This window comes from Procambarus clarkii, chromosome 54 (genome assembly GCF_040958095.1).
Source record: "Procambarus clarkii isolate CNS0578487 chromosome 54, FALCON_Pclarkii_2.0, whole genome shotgun sequence".
Lineage (NCBI taxonomy): Eukaryota > Metazoa > Arthropoda > Malacostraca > Decapoda > Cambaridae > Procambarus > Procambarus clarkii.
In genome coordinates, this window is record NC_091203.1 from 30,540,129 (window position 1) to 30,557,596 (window position 17,468).

Genomic DNA, 17,468 nt, shown 5'->3' on the forward strand with positions numbered 1-17,468 from the left:
AGGTTAACTGGTACTAGAATTAAGGCCGAGTGCAAATGTGTAGTAATTATATAACACTAGGATATAACAGGCAGGACACAAAGAATAACTAATAAGTGAGAGACCACATAACACGTAATGTACCCGGCCAAGAGGCCGTAAAAGACCTAATGGATAAGGAGAAGGGGGTGTGACTACAAGTAGGGCTTACTAGCACCTAGACTGGGCAAAGTATTAGCTGCGGACAGCGGGACACTTGGGGACCGGCGCTGCACCCCCACCGCAGGCCAGCGGCCGGACCCCCCCTCCGAAGGGCGAGTGCCAGCTGGCCGCTTGAGGCACTCAATGTAGCAGAGCAACAACGTCCCGTCTGACGTAGGATGTGAGCACTACTCTTCCGCCTGCCGTTTGCCATTATTTCTGATGTGGCGAGCCCGTCCCGAGACAGCTGGGTGCGGAGCGTAGTCATCTGAAGTCAAGCCTAGCGCCGAGAGGGCAGCGCGTAGGATCCTGGAGAAATCTCGCCTGGTGACAGGAGCGCTTGTAGGATCTGTGCTTGTAGGATCCGAAGAGTGTTGATTCCTGACCATGTAAGCGATACCTGGTCCAGTCGGAGCGTGCGTCGATTTTTTGTCGCGTAGCTCACCTCCCCCGGGCTGAAAGATATAAGGCAGTAAGGGTGGGCAGAAGCGGCGTGCAGTGTTATCGTGACAGGCAAGAGCACAGACGAGAGGGAAACCCTAGCTGAATCAATACGGAGACGAAAAACGGGGGAGGGAGCCCGGCAGCAGGAATTAAGAGAAACCTTAATTAACAATCCTGGATGAATAAAGAGCATCCGAATAATTATCCTGTAGCAATGAAGGGGGCTAACAAATCTAAGAATCTTCCAGCAAACGGAAGGGGGAAGTACCTTTGCTAAGAGCAAAGGTGGGGGAAAACCGGTAGGAGAACAGCAAGGAAGCACAAAGCAACTATAACAGGGTAAGACGAAACACTATAAATCTTGAATATAAACAATACATATACCAAGAAAGGGTATAACAACTAAGCAACATTTTCTGATCAGGGGAAGGAAGACACCAAGCCTTGGGGGCGTAATTTTATTGACATGATAAATAATTCTGCAGAAGTAAAACAGGCTTTTAAATAGGACTTAACAAATGTATAACATAGCCGTGGCTAACGCAAAGTACACGAAACATCTTAAATTGTACACCCGTAGTAAAACGTAATCTTATAGCCTAGTAACAAACTCTGCAGAAACCTAATGTCCTAATGTCTAGAATTAGCAGTGAGGCGAATGTAACAAATCTAATACTAAGTATAACGGGACACCAAAGTGAACAACATAACATAAAGGAAACCCTAGCTGGAGAATAATCAGGCGGCAGAAAACATAGTGACTGGGGAAGCCTGATAAGTATTTGGAGAAGAAAATAACCCCAGGCCAGAGGCCGAGCCGCCAAGGAAGGAATTACCTGACAAGGTAGGGCTTACTAGTAGAATGTCTGTAAAGTCAAAGTAGTAGCTGCGGACAGCGGAACACTTGGGGACGGGCGCTGCACCCCCCCACCCATCCCCAGTGAAACGGGAGGAAAACGTGAGGAACAACGACTGACGTAGTCAGAACCGTGAGAACTGGCAGCCAGCAGAAAGGGGGAGGAGGGTGGGCGCTTCGTGAATCTTGGACCTGGTCGGGAGAGGGAGTGAGAGCGGGACCTGACTTCCCGCGCCTTTTATGCCACCCAGGCTGGCCGCACCACGCCTGCGGGACGCGATGCGCAATTGTCTCTTCCTTCCCCCGTCAGAAACTCCACCGCCTTTCGTCAAAAGGCAGTGGGCCATTTTCTGATCAGGGGAAGGAAGACACCAAGCCTTGGGGGCGTAATTTTATTGACATGATAAATAATTCTGCAGAAGTAAAACAGGCTTTTAAATAGGACTTAACAAATGTATAACATAGCCGTGGCTAACGCAAAGTACACGAAACATCTTAAATTGTACACCCGTAGTAAAACGTAATCTTATAGCCTAGTAACAAACTCTGCAGAAACCTAATGTCCTAATGTCTAGAATTAGCAGTGAGGCGAATGTAACAAATCTAATACTAAGTATAACGGGACACCAAAGTGAACAACATAACATAAGGGAAACCCTAGCTGGAGAATAATCAGGCGGCAGAAAACATAGTGACTGGGGAAGCCTGATAAGTATTTGGAGAAGAAAATAACCCCAGGCCAGAGGCCGAGCCGCCAAGGAAGGAATTACCTGACAAGGTAGGGCTTACTAGTAGAATGTCTGTAAAGTCAAAGTAGTAGCTGCGGACAGCGGAACACTTGGGGACGGGCGCTGCACCCCCACCCAGCAGGCCAGCAGGCCGGACCCCCCCCCCCCGAAGGGCGAGTGCCCGCTGGCCGCGAGGGAAACCTCAGGGAGGCAGAGCAACTACGCTACAAAACTAGGAAGGAAGGAGGACAAACTGGAGGAGCTCGCACATCGCCTCGACTTATGCCCCCTGGCCTTGGCCCGTGGGCGACGGTCGGTGAAGGTGGGGGGCAGGGGCGGCTGTAGCAGCCGCGGCAGGGTCTGCCTCGGTGGTTCCCATGCCCTGAAGGCTTGTGACATGAGAGGGCCCCCGAGCCTGCGCGATGGGCGCCTGCAGCGTCGTCCAATCGTCGGCCGAAAAAGGTGGAGGCTGCGACGCTGTGCCACCCGCCGCTTTGCCGGCAGTGGCCTCTGGGAAGTGTGGTCGCCGTGCACATCAGAGCCGCCCGAGGAGGCCCCCGAGGGGGGGAGGCGAAGCGAAGGCCGGCTGCGTCCTCACCCCACTGCGCTGTTGTCCTCACGCGACGTCGCCCGAGCCCTCTTCCGTGTTGCAGTTGCTGCGTGATCCGGCTTCTCGCCACTGCGGAAAATGAAAAAGTAAGCATCGACAGGTCTAACGGGGGAAAACAGGCAGGGAGGCCCAGCTGCCGCACCGGCAACCGTCACATACACAAGTAGACAAAAGCAAGGTAAAGTTAAGTGTCCATAGTGATTGAGAATACCGGACATAGCCAATGCTATCGTAATAAAACCAATGTAATAAACTCTGAGCAGTTAAAATAGATTAAGAGAGTAATATTCATGTATAGATTGAACAGTAATATTCATGGTATAGTTTGGTTATAATAAGACCGTATTACTCATTGTATAGTTTGTTTATATTAAGACAGTATTAATCGTGGTATAGTATAGAAGAATTCAAACAATAATAATCTCAAAAGTAAAAACAAAATTATTTGAGTATCCCACTAGAAATGTACACTGCTTTAACACTGCAACAGTGTTATTAAGTAAATACCGGGCATAACTGGAGCTGGACTATGTAACAAATTAATCTTAGAAACTTAAATAATATAAATAACATGGCGAGGCCAAAACAGTAAGAAAGGCATGAGGCGTAAGCAGTGCTAGAAACAGAGAATAAATAGCGGAGTAAATACAAGACAAACTGAAACTGAACAAGTAAATAGCTTAAGACCGTATTATAATATACTTGTATTTACGCTGAACAAATAAAAGATATAATATACTTGTATTTAAGCTGAACAAATAAAAGAGTAAACAGTGATAATCATGGATAAATTGGGTAGATTAAAGCAGGACTATACAAGGTAGGATGGTTAGGTTGAACAGTAATATATGCATGGTATAGTTTGGATAGATTAAAATTGTAAAGTTCATGGGATAGATTGGTTAATTAAACAGTACTTATTCATGGAATAGATGGTCTAGAGTAAACCAATAATAGTCTCAAAAGTGAAAACAAAATTATTTGCATATCCCACGGTAATGGACACTGCCTTAACGCTGCAACAGGAATAGTAAGTAAATACAAGGCATAACTGAAAGCTGAACAAAGTAATAAAATAATTTAGGGAACTTAAATAAATGATAACATGGCGTAGCTCACCCAAACCGACAGACCGCTCTACGGCATGCGCCTACCCTGGAGGAGTAGAACAGAACAGTGAGAACGGGAGGGGAATAATATATTCTAATAATAGAATAAGACCGTAATATAATGTACTTGCATATAAGCTGAACAAATAAAAGAAACAGTGGTAATCATGGGAAGATTTGGTAGCTTAAAGCGGGATTAATCAAGGGATAGGATGGCAGGTTAAGCAGTAATGTGCATGGTATGGTTTGGATAGCGTAAAACTGTAATGTTCAAGGGATGGAATGGTTATTAAAACAGTATTAATCAAGGGAGAATGGCTAGCCTAGCAATAATATTCTCAAAAGTGAAACAAAATTAGTTGAGTATCCCGCAGCAAAGGACACTGCATTAACGCTGCTAGAGGAATAGTAAGTAAATACAAGGCATAACTAAGCTGAACAATGCAATAATTAATTTAGAAACTTAAATAAAAGATAATAACATAACATAGCCCACCCAAGCGGACAGACCGCCCGACGGCATGCGCCTGCGCTGGAGGACAGGACAGGGAAACAGGAGGGAACGTGTACGTGCAGGAACAACAGGCGGCTACCGAGTGGACGAGACGTTAAGGTACAAACGGGCCGGTCTACCCCGACCAGGCCAAACGGCTGGGGCGAACATAACGTGGGACACCGGGGCCAGCAAACATCTGGGGACGAACAAACCGGGATACACCGGCCAGCCCAAACGACTGGGTACGAGCAAGCCGGGATACACCGGCCATCCCAGACGACTGGGTACGAACAGATCGGGCTACACCGGGCTACACCAACACCGGATGAGACTGAACATCCGTGTACGAACAAGCCGGGCTCCACCGGCCAGACAAAACGTCTGTGACGAGCAAGCAGGGCTGCGCCAGCCAGACAAACAGCTGAGACGAACAAGCTGGGCTACACCAGCCAGGCAAACGACTGGGACAAACAAGCTGAGCTACACCGACCGGACAAACAACTGGGACGAACACGCTGGGCTTCAACAGCCAGACAAACGACTGGGAAGAACAAGCTGGGTTACACCAGCCAGGCAAACAACTGGGACGAACAGACTGGCTTCAACAGCCAGACGAACGACTGGGACGAACAAGCAGGCTAAACCAGCCAGACAAACGTCTGGGACGAACGAACTGGGCTACACCCGCCAGACAAACGTCTGGGGCGAACGAGCTGGGCTACACCAGCCAGACAAACGTCTGGGACGAACGAGCTGGGCTACACGAGCCAGACAAACGTCTGGGCGAACGAGCTGGGCTACACCAGCCAGACAAACGTCTGGGCGAACGAGCTGGGCTACACCAGCCAGACAAACGTCTGGGGCGAACGAGCTGGGCTACACCAGCCAGACAAACGTCTGGGACGAACGAGCTGGGCTACACCAGCCAGACAAACGTCTGGGGCGAATCGAGCTGGGCTACACCAGCCAGACAAACGTCTGGGGCGAAACGAGCTGGGCTACACCAGCCAGACAAACGTCTGGGCAAACGAGCTGGGCTACACCAGCCAGACAAACGTCTGGGGCGAACAAGCTGGCCTACTCCGGCCAGACAACAACTGGGACGAACAAGCTGGGCTACACCAAGCGGCCAAACGTCTAGGGACGAACAGGCTGGGCTACACCAGCCAGACAGACGTCTAGACGAACAAGCTGGGCTACACCAGCCAGACAAACGTCTAGGGACGAATACGCTGGGCAACACCAGCCAGACAAACTTCTAGGACAAACAGGCTGGGCTACACCAGCCAGACAAACTTCTAGGACAAACAGGCTGGGCTACACCAGCCAGACAAACGTCTAGGACGAACAGGCTGGGCTACACCAGCCAGACGAACGTCTAGGACGAACAGGCTGGGCTACACCAGCCAGACGAACGTCTAGGTCGAACAGGCTGGGCTACACCAGCCAGACAAACGTCTAGGACGAACAGGCTGGGCTACACCAGCCAGACAAACGTCTAGGACGAACAGGCTGGGTTACACCAGCCAGACAAACTACAGGGACAAACAGGCTGTGCTACACCAGCCAGACTAACGTCTAGGAACGAACAGGCTGATCTACCCCAGCCAGGCAAAACGCCTAGATACGGACAAAACGAGCAACACCGGACGGACAAACAACTGGGACGAACAAGCAGGGCATCACCGTCCAGACAAACATCAGAAGAACATGCCGGACGACACCGGCTGACGCAAGTCAGCCAATAACAAGAAAGTGTTGGGCCTACCCACCGGGGCACCGCCGCCACAAGGGCGTCTCCTGCCCGAGGGCGAAAAGGGAGAAGGACAGGAAGGAAGCGAACACAGCCCAAGGCAAGCGCTCCTGGAGCTCCATGCCACGTGGGTGATGCCGTCCTTGGCATGGGCCCCTAGGGTCGGGCCCTAGGGACAAAGACAACTAAAAACCCGGCCAGGAGGCGTCGCCACCAGGGTGACGCCAGGACGCTCGCAGGGAACCTGGCCGGTCACGCACGTCCAAGTGCATCACGAACCCTGGCCCCTAGGGCCAAGCCAAGAGGGCGCAACAAACCAGGTTCCGGGGAAAACGCCTGGGGCGGGGAAGGAAACGAAGGGCATCCTTGGGGCGAGTGCTTCACCGAGCTCAAAGCCACGTGGGCGCCGCCTACCGGGCGTGGGCCCCAGGGCTCAGAACCCCGGAAACCGCCGCGTGGCGTCGCCACGGAGGGCGATGCCAGACCACAGAAGGAGCCTGGCCGCGCACGCACGGCCAGGCGCGGGCGAAACATGGCCCCTAGGGCAAGCCTAGGGGCACAGCAAACCGGGGAGGGCACACCTGGGACGAATGGTCCACCGAGCACGCAATAGGGCCGGGCCCCAGGGCACAGGACCACCGAAACCAGGCCACATGAAGTCGCCGCAGATAACCAGCGCACCAGTCCCGACCTGGAGGAACGCCAGCAACCCCAGGGAGGCAAGCAGGCGGAAGGCCCTAGGGAACTAGCTAAGCGGAACGAACGGGCCGCGAGGGACGGCGCAAACACACGCCAGCACTGGGGGTAGTCCTGACTAACTTGTACAGGAAACTCTCTTACCTTAGGGTTTGCTGGGTAGGGCAGGGGGCCCCTGCGGTACCGGCCTGGGATGTGGAAGGCCCCAAAGGATCGGAGAATATCAGTTGTGGGACCATAGTAGCGGAGAGGGAGTCCGATTGCTTGAGAAATCCCGTGTACACAGTAAACAAAACGTAGAAGTGGTAAGGGTACTGGCCCACGTGTCGATGAGGCGTGGTGCTGAGCGTGGAGCCGCTTCGTGAATCTTGGACCTGGTCGGGAGAGGGAGTGAGAGCGGGACCTGACTTCCCGCGCCTTTTATGCCACCCAGGCTGGCCGCACCACGCCTGCGGGACGCGATGCGCAATTGTCTCTTCCTTCCCCCGTCAGAAACTCCACCGCCTTTCGTCAAAAGGCAGTGGGCCATATACATAAACAATAAAATGGGAGAAGAACCAATTCTTAAAGCCAAATCTATAACATGCTTGTGTCCTAATCGGATGTAGAATGTGAGCGGGGAACATTACCCTTGGTCTCTATCCCATCTCTGCCTCCAGACGGGTGATTGGGCTGGATAGAAGCCAAGGAGTCTGCCTTAAGTGGCCGCTGAGTGTAGTCTTGTGTTGTCAATGAGCGTCTGCGAGCCGCAGCTAGTACGCCGTGAACTTCGGCAACATCTTTAGAACAGGAGCAAAGTGAAATCGACGGCAGGGAGCTGCCATTCAGTAACTGTAATAAGGATAATAATAAGAATACAATGTCGTAAATAATCGTACAATGAAGAATACAATGTAATATCGTAAATAACAGATGACGGCAAGTGCCGCAGAATGGAAGAAATTAAGAAAGCAACGCCAAACCATAATAACAATTTATATTTTAATAAAATAATACTGGAATGACAGTAACGGTACGGAATAATATTAATACTGCCATATAGCCCAGCAAATAAAGAGAAGATAATAGTATTAACGTAGGCCCTGGGCGGCTGCATCCCGGCACCGCTGCGTGCGCTGATGGTGATCAGAGGAATATCCGGCTCGCGTTCTCTTCCTCGCCGCAGTAGGGTGTGAAGGGGATGGGGGGGGGGGGGTTCCGGCTTGTCGTGGCTGCGAATAAAGGGAACAGAAGAAACCGGCATTGAGCGCCAAGCGGGCAGAGCGCAGTGGAAGGAATAGCGGTTGGAGGTAAGGGCCCCTAACCTAATGATAGATGAGGTAAAATTAAATAGAATACTATTACGTAGTAGGAAACAACAATGGCGAAGGAACAAGAAGAGTAAAATAGCCCAGAAGGCCGGATGGCCAAAGAACGTTAGCGACCTATGGCCAACAGCATGCTGGCTGCGCTGGCCAACCACAAGCTGGCCGACGTCAAGCTAACTGACTGGCTTGAGCTTGCCGAAAGGAAGGCCGAATGGCCAGTTTTTTGCATGACACCGTGCTCGAGGCCATGCTAAACTTCTCGGAGCATCCAAATGTAACTTAATGTACTGTCGATACGATGAAGAATGGGTGGTCAGATATAATGCACAATATTCAGAATAGAATATATAATGAGGGAAACGAGTGTAATAGGACGAAATAACCGGAGGAGAAAAAAAAAATTGTGGGGGGGGGGGGGGCACCCGAATGCACTGCAACTAGCGTACCTTAGCTGAAAATAACTTAAAGGCAGAGAGGCAAAGCAATAGATTAATACAAATCCTAATTGATAGTCCCTTAATAACAAATTGAACGTGAAACTTAAACAAAGAGTAAATTGCGGGAGAAAAATTTGCCGTAATAAATACAAATCAAATTGCGAGTCCAACAATAACAGATTTAACAGACACGCAGACGTAGGAGGAACTAAGGGGACGTTTCCCACAGGCGAGCCCGCACGGCTGGGGGGGGGGGGCGGAAATGACAGAGGGCCGAAGAAAAGATAACGTCGCCGAGGCGCGCTGGACGGCACACAACCCGGTCTGAGAAAGGACATAGGCCCAAAAGCGAGAGGCGATAACGTAGAATGGGGTGGAAGTAAGCGGGCGAGACCGAGTAAACAGGGAACCAGGGGGGGGGGGGGCAACCGATAAGCCGCGGCTCGCGCACCGCTAGCCATACCTAAACATACCTAGACAGGAAGGGGAGAAGCATAAAGGTAGCCCAGCAAAAGACTAGTAATTAGTAACTAGTAACTCTGCAAATAGCACATCCTGGCTGACTTAATAATTTACTTAGTAACTCTGCAAATAGCACATCCTGGCTGACTTCACTTAATAATTTACTTAGTAACTCTGCAATAGTACATCCTGGCTGACTTTACTTAATAATTTACTTAGTAACTCTGCAAATAGCACATCCTGGCTGACTTTACTTAATAATTTACTTAGTAACTCTGCAAATAGCACATCCTGGCTGACTTTACTTAATTTACTTAGGAACTCTGCGAATAGCACATCCTGGCTGACTTTACTTAATAATTTACTTAGTAACTCTGCAAATAGCACATCCTGGCTGACTTTACTTAATAATTTACTTAGTAACTCTGCAAATAGCACATCCTGGCTGACTTTACTTAATTTACTTAAGAACTCTGCGAATAGCACATCCTGGCTGACTTTACTTAATAATTTACTTAGTAACTCTGCAAATAGCACATCCTGGCTGACTTTACTTAATAATTTACTTAGGAACTCTGCAAACAGCACATCCTGGCTGACTACTTAATAATTACATAGTAACTCTGCAAATAGCTCATCCCGGCTGACTTTACTTAATTTAATTAGTAACTCTGCAAATAGCACATCCTGGCTGACTTTACTTAATGACGTAAGGCAAGGAAAAATGAACAAACATACTGAACACAGCAACGCGAAATTAAACATGCGACATGAGCAAAGCATCAACTGTCGGAGTAAATTAAGGTAGGCTGTTTGGGAAAAGGAATCCGTGGTAATCTGAAAGCAGGAGGCATGTTAGTGCTGAAATGTAGAACGTAATTAAGAGGAAGGGCAAGGCATGTCGCGAGATGTCTGCCAGTACAAAATAAGAAACCTTCCATATAAAGTGTGTAAAAAATGGCCCACTGCCTTTTGACGAAAGGCGGTGGAGTTTCTGACGGGGGAAGGAAGAGACAATTGCGCATCGCGTCCCGCAGGCGTGGTGCGGCCAGCCTGGGTGGCATAAAAGGCGCGGGAAGTCAGGTCCCGCTCTCACTCCCTCTCCCGACCAGGTCCAAGATTCACGAAGCGGCTCGGCATTCGGCCACGCCTCATCGACACGTGGGCCAGTACCCTTACCACTTCTACGTTTTGTTTACTGTGTACACGGGATTTCTCAAGCAATCGGGCTCCCTCTCCGCTACTATGGTCCCACAACTGATATTCTCCGATCCTTTGGGGCCTTCCACATCCCAGGCCGGTACCGCAGGGGCCCCCTGCCCTACCCAGCAAACCCTAAGGTAAGAGAGTTTCCTGTACAAGTTAGTCAGGACTACCCCCAGTGCTGGCGTGTGTTTGCGCCGTCCCTCGCGGCCCGTTCGTGCCGCTTAGCTAGTTCCTTAGGGCCTTCCGCCTGCTTGCCTCCCTGGGGTTGTGGCGTTCCTCCAGGTCGGGACTGGTGCGCTGGTTATCTGCGGCGACTTCATGTGGCCTGGTTTCGGTGGTCCTGTGCCCTGGGGCCCGGCCCTATTGCGTGCTCGGTGGACCATTCGTCCCAGGTGTGCCCTCCCCGGTTTGCTGTGCCCCTAGGCTTGCCCTAGGGGCCATGTTTCGCCCGCGCCTGGCCGTGCGTGCGCGGCCAGGCTCCTTCTGTGGTCTGGCATCGCCCTCCGTGGCGACGCCACGCGGCGGTTCCCGGGGTTCTGAGCCCTGGGGCCCAAGCCCGGTAGGCGGCGCCCACGTGGCTTGGAGCTCGGTGAAGCACTCGCCCCAAGGATGCCCTTCGTTTCCTTCCCCGTCCCAGGCGTTTTCCCCGGAACCTGGTTTGTTGCGCCCTCTTGGCTGGCCCTAGGGGCCAGGGTTCGTGATGCGCTTGGACGTGCGTGACCGGCCAGGCTCCCTGCGAGCGTCCTGGCGTCACCCTGGTGGCGACGCCTCCTGGCCGGGTTTTTAGTTGTCTTTGTCCCTAGGGCCCGACCCTAGGGGCCCATGCCAAGGACGGCATCACCCACGTGGCATGGAGCTCCAGGAGCGCTTGCCTTGGCCTGTGTTCGCTTCCTTCCTGTCCTTCTCCCTTCTCGCCCTCGGGCAGGAGACGCCCTTGTGGCGGCAGTGCCCCGGTGGGTAGGCCCAACACTTTCTTGTTATTGGCTGACTTGCGTCAGCCGGTGTCGTCCGGCATGTTCTTCTGATGTTTGTCTGGACGGTGATGCCCTGCTTGTTCGTCCCAGTTGTTTGTCCGTCCGGTGTTGCTCGTTTTCTCCGTATCTAGGCGTTTTGCCTGGCTGGGGTAGATCAGCCTGTTCGTTCCTAGACGTTAGTCTGACTGGTGTAGCACAGCCTGTTTGTCCCTGTAGTTTGTCTGGCTGGTGTAACCCAGCCTGTTCGTCCTAGACGTTTGTCTGGCTGGTGTAGCCCAGCCTGTTCGACCTAGACGTTCGTCTGGCTGGTGTAGCCCAGCCTGTTCGTCCTAGACGTTTGTCTGGCTGGTGTAGCCCAGCCTGTTTGTCCTAGAAGTTTGTCTGACTGGTGTAGCCCAGCCTGTTTGTCCTAGAAGTTTGTCTGGCTGGTGTTGCCCAGCGTGTTCGTCCCTAGACGTTTGTCTGGCTGGTGTAGCCCAGCTTGTTCGTACTAGACGTCTGTCTGGCTGGTGTTGCCCAGCCTGTTCGTCCCTAGACGTTTGGCCGCTTGGTGTAGCCCAGCTTGTTCGTCCCAGTTGTTGTCTGGCCGGAGTAGGCCAGCTTGTTCGCCCCAGACGTTTGTCTGGCTGGTGTAGCCCAGCTCGTTTGCCCAGACGTTTGTCTGGCTGGTGTAGCCCAGCTCGTTCGCCCAGACGTTTGTCTGGCTGGTGTAGCCCAGCTCGATTCGCCCCAGACGTTTGTCTGGCTGGTGTAGCCCAGCTCGATTCGCCCCAGACGTTTGTCTGGCTGGTGTAGCCCAGCTCGTTCGTCCCAGACGTTTGTCTGGCTGGTGTAGCCCAGCTCGTTCGCCCCAGACGTTTGTCTGGCTGGTGTAGCCCAGCTCGTTCGCCCAGACGTTTGTCTGGCTGGTGTAGCCCAGCTCGTTCGCCCAGACGTTTGTCTGGCTCGTGTAGCCCAGCTCGTTCGTCCCAGACGTTTGTCTGGCTGGTGTAGCCCAGCTCGTTCGCCCCAGACGTTTGTCTGGCGGGTGTAGCCCAGTTCGTTCGTCCCAGACGTTTGTCTGGCTGGTTTAGCCTGCTTGTTCGTCCCAGTCGTTCGTCTAGCTGTTGAAGCCAGTCTGTTCGTCCCATTTGTTTGCCTGACTGGTGTAACCCAGCTTGTTCTTCCCAGTCGTTTGTCTGGCTGTTGAAGCCCAGCGTGTTCGTCCCAGTTGTTTGTCCGGTCGGTGTAGCTCAGTTTGTTTGTCCCAGTCGTTTGCCTGGCTGGTGTAGCCCAGCTTGTTCGTCTCAGCTGTTTGTCTGGCTGGCGCAGCCCTGCTTGCTCGTCACAGAGATTAGGTGAGTACAGACGTTTTGTCTGGCCGGTGGAGCCCGGCTTGTTCGTACACGGATGTTCAGTCTGGCCGGTGTAGCCCGATCTGTTCGTACCCAGTCGTCTGGGATGGCCGGTGTATCCCGGCTTGTTCGTACCCAGTCGTTTGGGCTGGCCGGTGTATCCCGGTTTGTTCGTCCCCAGGTGTTTGCTGGCCCCGGTGTCCCACGTTATGTTCGCCCCAGCCGTTTGGCCTGGTCGGGGTAGACCGGCCCGTTTGTACCTTGACGTCTCGTCCACTCGGTAGCCGCCTGTTGTTCCTGCACGTACACGTTCCCTCCTGTTTCCCTGTCCTGTCCTCCAGCGCAGGCGCATGCCGTCGGGCGGTCTGTCCGCTTGGGTGGGCTATGTTATGTTATTATCTTTTATTTAAGTTTCTAAATTAATTATTGCATTGTTCAGCTTAGTTATGCCTTATTTTACTTACTATTCCTCTAGCAGCGTTAATGCAGTGTCCATTGCTGTGGGATACTCAACTAATTTTGTTTCTCTTTTGAGAATATTATTGCTAGGCTAGCCATTCTCCCTTGATTAATACTGTTTTAATAACCATTCCATCCCTTGAACATTACAGTTTTAAGCTATCCAAACCCTACCATGCACATTACTGTTTATCCTACCATCTTATCCCTTGATTAATCCCGCTTTAAGCTACCAAATCTTCCCATGATTACCACTGTTCTTTTATTTGTTCAGCTTATATGCAAGTACATTATATTACGGTCTTATTCTATTATTAGAATATATTATTCCCCTCCCGTTCTCACTGTTCTGTTCTACTCCTCCAGGGTAGGCGCATGCCGTAGAGAGGTCTGTCGGTTTGGGTGAGCTACGCCATGTTATCATTTATTTAAGTTCCCTAAATTATTTTATTACTTTGTTCAGCTTTCAGTTATGCCTTGTATTTACTTACTATTCCTGTTGCAGCGTTAAGGCAGTGTCCATTACCGTGGGATATGCAAATAATTTTGTTTTCACTTTTGAGACTATTATTGGTTTACTCTAGACCATCTATTCCATGAATAAGTACTGTTTAATTAACCAATCTATCCCATGAACTTTACAATTTTAATCTATCCAAACTATACCATGCCTATATTACTGTTCAACCTAACCATCCTATACCTTGTATAGTCCTGCTTTAATCTCCCCAAATTATCCATGATTATCACTGTTTACTCTTATTTGATCAGCTTGAATACAAGTATATTATATCTTTTATTTGTTCAGCTTAAATACAAGTATATTATAATACGGTCTTAAGCTATTTACTTGTTCAGTTTCAGTTTGTCTTGTATTTACTCCGCTATTTATTCTCTGTTTCTAGCACTGCTTTCGCCTTATGCCTTTCTTACTGTTTTGGCCTCGCTATGTTATTTATATTATTTAAGTTTCTAAGATTAATTTGTTACATAGTCCAGCTCCAGTTATGCCCGGTATTTACTTAATAACACTGTTGCAGTGTTAAAGCAGTGTACATTTCTAGTGGGATACTCAATTAATTTTGTTTTACTTTTGAGATTATTATTGTTTGAATTCTTCCATACTATACCACGATTAATACTGTCTTAATATAAACAAACTATACAATGAGTAATACGGTCTTATTATAACCAAACTATACCATGAATATTACTGTTCAATCTATACATGAATATTACTCTCTTAATCTATTTTAACTGCTCAGAGTTTATTACATTGGCTTTATTACGATAGCATTGGCTATGTCCGGTATTCTCAGTCACTATGGACACTTAACTTTACCTTGCTTTTGTCTACTTGTGTATGTGACGGTTGCCGGTGTGGCAGCTGGGCCTCCCTGCCTGTTTTTCCCCGTTAGACCTGTCGATGCTTACTTTTTCATTTTCCGCAGTAGCGAGAAGCCGGATCACGCAGCAACTGCAACACGGAAGAGGGCTCGGGCGACGTCGCGTGAGGACAACAGCGCAGTGGGGTGAGGACGCAGCCGACCTTCGCTTCGCCTCCCCCCCTTCGGGGGCCTCCTCGGGCGGCTCTGATGTGCACGGCGACCACACTTCCCAGAGGCCACTGCCGGCAAAGCGGCGGGTGGCACAGCGTCGCAGCCTCCACCTTTTTCGGCCGACGATTGGACGACGCTGCAGGCGCCCATCGCGCAGGCTCGGAGGCCCTCTCATGTCACAAGCCTTCAGGGCATGGGAACCACCGAGGCAGACCCTGCCGCGGCTGCTACAGCCGCCCCTGCCCCCCACCTTCACCCACCGTCGCCCACGGGCCAAGGCCAGGGGGCATAAGTCGAGGCGATGTGCGAGCTCCTCCAGTTTGTCCTCCTTCCTTCCTAGTTTTGTAGCGTAGTTGCTCTGCCTCCCTGAGGTTTCCCTCGCGGCCAGCGGGCACTCGCCCTTCGGGGGGGGGGTCCGGCCTGCTGGCCTGCGGGGTGGGGGTGCAGCGCCCGTCCCCAAGTGTTCCGCTGTCCGCAGCTACTACTTTGACTTTACAGACATTCTACTAGTAAGCCCTACCTTGTCAGGCAATTCCTTCCTTGGCGGCTCGGCCTCTGGCCTGGGGTTATTTTCTTCTCCAAATACATATCAGGCTTCCCCAGTCACTATGTTTTCTGCCGCCTGATTATTCTCCAGCTAGGGTTTCCCTTATGTTATGTTGTTCACTTTGGTGTCCTGTTATACTTAGTATTAGATTTGTTACATTCGCCTCACTGCTAATTCTAGACATTAGGACATTAGGTTTCTGCAGAGTTTGTTACTAGGCTATAAGATTACGTTTTACTACGGGTGTACAATTTAAGATGTTTCGTGTACTTTGCGTTAGCCACGGCTATGTTATACATTTGTTAAGTCCTATTTAAAAGCCTGTTTTACTTCTGCAGAATTATTTATCATGTCAATAAAATTACGCCCCCAAGGCTTGGTGTCTTCCTTCCCCTGATCAGAAAATGGCCCACTGCCTTTTGACGAAAGGCGGTGGAGTTTCTGACGGGGGAAGGAAGAGACAATTGCGCATCGCGTCCCGCAGGCGTGGTGCGGCCAGCCTGGGTGGCATAAAAGGCGCGGGAAGTCAAGTCCCGCTCTCACTCCCTCTCCCGACCAGGTCCAAGATTCACGAAGCGCCCACCCTCCTCCCCCTTTCTGCTGGCTGCCAGTTCTCACGGTTCTGACTACGTCAGTCGTTGGTCCTCACGTTTTCCTCCCGTTTCACTGGGGATGGGTGGGGGGGGGGGGGGGGGGGGTGCAGCGCCCGTCCCCAAGTGTTCCGCTGTCCGCAGCTACTACTTTGACTTTACAGACATTCTACTAGTAAGCCCTACCTTGTCAGGCAATTCCTTCCTTGGCGGCTCGGCCTCTGGCCTGGGGTTATTTTCTTCTCCAAATACATATCAGGCTTCCCCAGTCACTATGTTTTCTGCCGCCTGATTATTCTCCAGCTAGGGTTTCCCTTATGTTATGTTGTTCACTTTGGTGTCCTGTTATACTTAGTATTAGATTTGTTACATTCGCCTCACTGCTAATTCTAGACATTAGGACATTAGGTTTCTGCAGAGTTTGTTACTAGGCTATAAGATTACGTTTTACTACGGGTGTACAATTTAAGATGTTTCGTGTACTTTGCGTTAGCCACGGCTATGTTATACATTTGTTAAGTCCTATTTAAAAGCCTGTTTTACTTCTGCAGAATTATTTATCATGTCAATAAAATTACGCCCCCAAGGCTTGGTGTCTTCCTTCCCCTGATCAGAAAACATAGTTTACATTGTCTTAGGAAGGCAAAGAACGGGATATCATTAAATATACGACGTTCCCGACGACGCTTCGACGCCGCCATCTGCTGGAGTGTACCGTGCCCCAGTCAACGTGGGGGCCACCCCCGTGTCCAGGTCACCTGAAAAGGGCAAGGCATGGCACGTGATGTCTGCAGGTACAAATTAAGGGTATACAATCGGCGTGCGTATATAACCATTTTTACATTAAGAGAACGGAGGTGAAGCATAACATAAATATAACCAAATAAGTAACGTGAATAAACTGCAAGAGCCAAGCGTAAATACTGTAACCACTGAGGAAACTAAACTGCAAAGCTAAGCATAAACTACTGTAACTACCGATGAAACTAGGCAAAAATGCAGGGCCAGGAGACGTGAAGCTAAAATAAACAAACAGAAAGGATGCACGACACAAGTGTAACCAAATAAGTAACAGGGATGAATAGTGGTGAATGGGACATTTCGCCCTATAAATAGAAACATACTTAATGACAACCATAAATGAAGCACAGCACAAATGTTACCAAATAAGTAAGATGTATTAAATTGAGGTAGGCTAAATGGAACATATCGCCCTAGAATAAATAAAACCAATTTTACATTAAGCAACGGAGGAAAGCATAACATAAATAACCAAGAAGTAACGTGAATAAACTGCAATAGCCAAGCATAAACTACTGTAACTACCTATGAATCTAGGCAAATTGCAGGGCCAGGAGACGTGAAGCTAAAATAAGGGCCCGCGAAACTGCAAATAGCACAGCCTGTCTGACTTTACTTAATAATTCTAGGAACTCTGCAAAACACATCCTGTCTGACTTTACTTAATAATTCTAGGAACTCTGCAAAACACATCCTGGCTGACTTTACTTAATAATTTCTTAGTAACTCTGCAACGAGCAATGCCTGGCTGACTTCACTTAATAATTTACTTAGTAATTCTGCAAATAGCACATCCTGGCTGACTTTACTTAATGAGGAAGGCAGGGTAACATAGGCAAGCATACTGAACACAGCAACGTACAAATAAACGTGCGACAAGCAACGCATCAACTGTCGGGGTAAATTAAGGAGGCTGGCTG

General features: G+C 50.1%; 2 long non-coding RNA genes across 3 annotated transcripts; one reads left to right on the forward strand and one right to left on the reverse strand.

Moving 5' to 3' along the window:
* Positions 1-2,477: 2,477 nt before the first annotated feature.
* Positions 2,478-7,396, reverse strand: LOC138352651 (uncharacterized). 2 transcript variants are annotated; one of them, XR_011222857.1, is made up of 2 exons: positions 7,017-7,396; positions 2,478-2,887 (listed from the first exon to the last, which is right to left on the reverse strand). It is a non-coding gene; the product is annotated as an uncharacterized lncRNA (long non-coding RNA). The 2 variants fall into 2 exon arrangements; XR_011222858.1 differs by having other exon boundaries at positions 2,478-3,973.
* Positions 7,397-9,750: 2,354 nt separating this feature from the next.
* On the forward strand, positions 9,751-16,333 carry LOC138352652 (uncharacterized). The gene is made up of 2 exons (XR_011222859.1): positions 9,751-10,418; positions 14,503-16,333. It is a non-coding gene; the product is annotated as an uncharacterized lncRNA (long non-coding RNA).
* Positions 16,334-17,468: the final 1,135 nt, after the last annotated feature.